General features: G+C 43.4%; 1 pseudogene; it reads left to right on the forward strand.

Annotated features, from left to right (window-relative positions):
* The first annotated feature begins 2,691 nt into the window (after positions 1–2,691).
* LOC122353444 lies at positions 2,692–2,810 on the forward strand (annotated as a pseudogene).
* Positions 2,811–5,968: the final 3,158 nt, after the last annotated feature.

The raw sequence follows: 5,968 nt of genomic DNA on the forward strand, positions 1-5,968 counted from the left end.
TAATCACATGGAATTGTGATCAACACAATAGAACTGATGTGAAGATCCTCTAATTATCTACTCTTCTTATAGTAGATTTCCTCTTCTAGAAGTTCAATGGCTTAATTTAAAAAAATGCATGAAGCTCTACATACCATGCAGTACAAACAAACAGTCCATGCCATGTGCTCATTGATATCCATCCCTTTCAATTGCAAGCACATTTCCTTTGTGGTCTTCAGCTTGTGGAGAGAAGACTTTGACTTATGTAGTGGTATCCACTTTGGTGGAAAAAGCATGATCCTCACAATATAACCCATTGTCCATGTAGTTGATCCATTCAAAGAAGTAACATTTATTAAATGCAAAAATTAAAAAAAATAAAATAAAAAAATTTAAATGGAAAAATGAAAAACAAAATCTCAAGAGAGTAAAGGACTACAAAGATATAAAGCAGACTGAAGACTGAGTAAACGAGTCAGACCATGAGGTAAAAGACTTTCACTTCCTGTGTAGCCACACCCTCAGGTGACTTCACAGATCTTTTATCTTAGAGGTCGAGCATCTCCACCTGAGCCACTAGATGGGGTCATCTCCAATAACACATAAAAAATAAAACAAATTATGTAGTAAGTAGCTTACTAGCATTTAAGCTCCTACACACTACTTATCTCTCACACTGGCCTTTAGGTAAGCTGATCTTTAAACAGCTTTTGCCATTTCTTCACTACTTATCTAATGCACTGTCCTTTAGTGTGGCTAAAAAACAGCTTTTAGCTTTTCCTTACTATATAACTAATACAAAGAGATTTTAGGGTAGCTGATACTTAAAGTAGGTTATTGATGTTCTTCAGTACTTATTTAATACCTCTGTCTTTAGGGTAGTTGATCTTGAAAAGCATTTGGCTATTTTTTGCTACATATCTAGTGTATTAGGTGGTAGCTTTGGTGGTAGCTGATCTTCAATAAGCTTTGAGTTTTCTTTATTATTAATGGTAGCTGATCTTTAATAAGCTTTGGGTGTTCTTCACTACTTATCTAATACCCTAACCCTGACTCTATTTCTCTTTTACACTGGACATTAAGGTACCTATTATTTAAATACATTTTGTATTTTCTTCATTACTTGTCTAATACACTGCCATTCAGGGTAGCTTACCTTTAAATAGCTTTTGGGTTTTCTTCAATACTTATCCAATACACTGGCCTTTTGGCTTTGCCTTAGTACCTAATTAAAAATATATATTTTAGGGTAGCTTATGTTTAAGGCAGCTTATTGGTGTCCTTCAATACTCATACATTACACCTGACTTTAGAGTAGCTGATCTTTAAATAGCATTTGGGTTTTCTTCATTACTTATCTAATACACTGGCCTTTAGTGGAAGCTGATCTTTAATACACTTTAGGTGTTCTTCACTACTTATCTTATACTTCTTCTTCTTGTTCTTCTTCTTCTGCTTATCCGGGGCCGGGTCGTGGGGGCAACAGTCTAAGCAGGGACGCCCAGACTACCCCCTCCCCAGACACTTCCTCCAGCTCTTCCGGGGGAACACCTAGGCGCTCTCAGGCCAGCCGAGAGACATAGTCCCTCCAGCGTGTCCTAGGTCTTCCCCGGGGCCTCCTTCTGGTGGGACATGCCCGGAACACCTCCCTTGGGAGGCGTCCGGGAGGCATCCGGAACAGATGCCCGAGCCACCTCAGCTGGCCTCTCTCGATGTGGAGGAGCAGCGGGTCTACTCCGAGCTCCTCCCGAGTGACTGAACTCCTCACCCTATCTCTAAGGGAGCGCCCAGCCACCCTACGGAGGAAACTCATTTCGGCCGCTTGTATCCGGGATCTCATCCTTTCGGTCATGACCCAAACCTCATGACCATAGGTGAGAGTAGGAATGAAGATCAACCGGTAAATCGAGAGCTTCGCCTTGTGGCTCAGCTCCTTCTTCACCATGACAGACCAGTACAGCGACCGCATTACTGCAGAAGCTGCACCGATCCGTCAGTCAATCTCTCGTTCCATCCTTCCCTCACTCGTGAACAAGACCCCAAGATACTTAAACTCCTCCACCTGAGGCAGGAGCTCCCCAACAACCTGAAGGGGGCAAGCCACCCTTGTCCGACTGAGGACCATGGCCTTAGACTTAGAGGGACCTTACTTATCTTATACCCTAACCATAATCCTAACCCTGACAATACTTATCTTTTACACTTGAATTTAAGGTGCCTATTATTTAAATAGCTTTTGTCTCTTCTTCAATACTTCTATAGCATGCTGGCTTTAAAGGTGGCTCACCTTTAAATAGGCCGCTTTTTGACATAAATCTTGCCATACCACCTTAGTTGCGCCTGATATGGTCTGATCTCAAATGATAAGGCATGTTGGGCCTGGTTAGTACTTGGATGGGAGACTGACTAAGAATACCAGGTGCTGTAAGCTTTTTGGTTTTCTTCACTACTTATCTAATACACTGGCCCTTAGAGTGGCCAAAATTTAAACAGCTCTTTGCTTTCTCTTACTGCTTATTTAATTCATTTGCCTTAATTCAGTAGCTGATGTTTAAACAGCGGTTGGCTGTTTTTAACTGCTTATCTAATGCTCTTGACTTTAATGTACCTTATTTTGAAATAGCTTTTGTGTTTCCTTCATTACTTATCCAGTATGATGGCATGTAGTGTGCCTCACCTTAAAATAGGGGGCTATTTGGAGCAAGTCTAGCTCACAGCCATACCACCCTGTTCACAACTGAACTCGTCTGATCTCAGAAGCTAAGCAGAGTTGGGCCTGGTTAGTACTTGGATGGGAGACTGCCTAAGATTACCAGGTGCTTTACGTTTTTGGTTTTCTTCAATACTTATCTAAAACACTGGCCCTTAGTGTGGCCAGTGTTTGAACACCTCTTTGCTTTCCCTTACTGCTTATTTAATTCAACTGTGTTCAAAAAGTAAATGCTCTTGACTTTAATGTACCTTATTTTAAAGTATTTATTTGTGTTTCCTTCATTAATGATCTATTATGATGGCTTTCACGGTGCCTCATCTTAAAATAAGGGGCTTTTTGCAGCAGCACTCGCTTATGGCCATACCACCTTGTTCACGCCTTACCTAATCTGATCTCAGAAGCTAAACAGAGGTGGATCTGGTTAGTATTTGGATGGGAGACTGCCTAAGATTACCAGGTGCTGTAAGCTTTTTGGTTTTCTTCACTACTTATTGAGAGAATTAATTCTCTATTACTGTGTGTGTGTGAGCAAAGTATGATAATTGTTCTAGTCCCTTTTCACCCTGCAGGTATAGTTTCAGGTTACTCTACTAACTCTGTAGTCTTTCATTCCTTATATAGACTTGCTTTGTCTCTAGTCTGCTAGTTTTGTGAATCTTCAACCCATATATGGAGTTGTCTTTTGTCCTCTCCGTAGTGGGCAGTTGAGGCATGTCCAGCTATGCAATAGAGGTCAACGCCCCATAAGGGCTATATAAGCTGATGGTTTTCCTCTCTGTGTTAAGCTGCATTCTGAATAAACCAGATTTGATTTCACTCGTGTGGTTTGTTTCGACTGCTGCTTCCAGGCGGCTGAATTTGTTCTGTACTGCTGATGAACGGACACAGGGGGACGCATACACTGAAGAAGAGAAGTTCTTACAGTTCTGGGGGCTCGTCCGGGATACATCTGACCAGGTAAGAGAAAGTATAGTTTCACTACCTGAGTAGATGTATCCGCGTAAGTCAATTGTATCGTGTTTGATTAAATTCAGACTAGATTGACTTGTTATAGTACGTGTCCGAGTCATCAGTGGTCAGAATGGGACAAACATATCCTAAACCTGAACCCTCTGAAACACCCAAAGCATGGATGGAACGTTGTGGTTGGGGATACTACACGGTTCCATATCTTGATAATTTGGCGGGATGGACAGCGGGTACCCAGTGGCGAGATTATCCGCGTGAGGGCACTTTCGACCCAAGTCATATGAAAACAGTTTACAATTTAGTATATGGAGGTGAGGGCGACCCTGATTGGGATTATAATTATATGAGAGGAGGCTATGACGTGTGGTATAAAATGGCAGAGGTTTGGAGGGAAAAGACGAATGCGTATGTTCCAAAAGCAGTTTTTAAAACAGAAAAATTATAAAGACAAACCATTGACAATGTCTAAACCGTGTGACGAGAAACCGCCGCCTTATGTTAATCAGATGCTCGCGCCACTGTCAATTAGTTGGGGCTGATTATAGATTCATTCTGCATAGCAAATTAGGCGCAGCCTACGATGAGAACGCTGTAATTAAGGCAGTACCTGTTCTCGCACCGAAATTTGACGTAGTTAAGCGCGAGGATTTAACAGAAGGAATCGGGCAAGGATAGACTAGCAGGAAAAGGACAGTTATTGAATTTGCATGGCGTGATGATCCGGAAGAAATGATGAGCCAACTGAGTGTACAATTAAAAAAGTATCTTTTGGATTTGAAATCTTCCAACCGTGATCTGTCACAAGTCACTAACTGTAAACAGGGCAAGGATGAGACTGTTGCATGCTTTTTCACCCGTTTTTCGGACGTGTGGAAGGTTGTGGGCGGACTGAAGCTGGACAGTAATGAGCCCAACCCGATGTTCATATCTACCTTTATGTCCAACTGCCTTCCAACCCACAAGGATGTTCTGAAGCACCATCTGTGTGACAGACATAACCTGAAGGTTAAAGATGCGGGGGCCAAAATCAGAACTTTAGAGAGTGATGGTATGTTCCCTGAGGTAGGAAAACGCAACGTTGTATGTGTGTCTGTAGCTGGTGGCTATGCACCAGGTACACAAGGAGGATTTAAGAAGGGCAGAAAGCCAGGAAGGTGTAATTATTGTAACAAGCCTGGGCATTGGGCTAGAGAATGTAACAAGCGCAGGGCCAATGAGCAGGCAAGGGCGGGGCAACCCCAGCCCCCGAGAGGGTCCCCACAGATGTATGCGCAGATGTATGCACAGCCTAGCAGTCAGCAGCAACAGCCTCAGGCTCCTTACCAACCTAGGGGCTACGCGCAGCAGCCTGTCTACCGTCCTCAAGAATAGGGCAGCCCACAGAGTTCTGACCCCACTGAAGTTGTAAATTCCGCACTTTTATCTCTTTGTTTTGCTTCCCCTACAGGGCGTGACTTGCCACTCATTGAGTTACATGTGAATGGGCAAACGTACCCCTTTCTGTTGGATACTGGGGCTACGTTGTCTTCTTTGGGGTCTATGTATAATGGGCCTATATCATCATCATCTGTTAGCTCTGTGGGAATCGATGGGGTGCCCTTCAGGAGTCCTATGACTCCTCCCTTTGTTGTCTTTTGTGTGGATGATCCAAATTGTAAATTTAAGCATCGTTTTGTGTTCATGGTTGACTCTCCTTTTAATTTGCTTGGTAGAGACTTGATGTCCAAACTGTGTTTGTCTCTATCCTTTGCAGGGTCACAGCTTGTGGTTGAAACTACTTCCTCTCCCTCAGCGCCCTTGGTTGCCGTCCAAGGCCTTATAGTTCCTCATAATGTTTCTTGTGTTCACAGCAGCGGCCCTGACTGTCCTTCCCTTACAGCTCTCCCTGACTCGCTATGGGCCTTACACAAGGATGATGTTGGCCTCGTGTCCTTTGTACCATACGAAGACTTAATACAGGCCTGTCGTCTTCCTAGTTTGTTGTCCATCATCAAAACTAAGGGCCATTCTGTCCTTGATACCCTTGAGGCTAGAGGTAACACTTTAGCTGACCATGCAGCCAAAACTGCTGCAGCATCTGGATTGATGCCATCATGGTTGTCGGTCTCTGCTGTTTCGACATCTGTTATGACTAGTAATATGTTACCTGACATAGATATTTGTGCTATACAGGCGGCTGCTACAGAAGCGGATGTGGTGTTTTGGATCTCTGAGGGAGCGTCAAAGAATGACGACGGTATTTTGGTTGACTCTTCCGGCCGTGTGTGTGTGCCAGCCTCCTGTGCCCGTTCTTGGTAAGAGAGT

This window comes from Puntigrus tetrazona, chromosome 10 (assembly GCF_018831695.1).
Source record: "Puntigrus tetrazona isolate hp1 chromosome 10, ASM1883169v1, whole genome shotgun sequence".
In the NCBI taxonomy this organism is placed as follows: domain Eukaryota; kingdom Metazoa; phylum Chordata; class Actinopteri; order Cypriniformes; family Cyprinidae; genus Puntigrus; species Puntigrus tetrazona.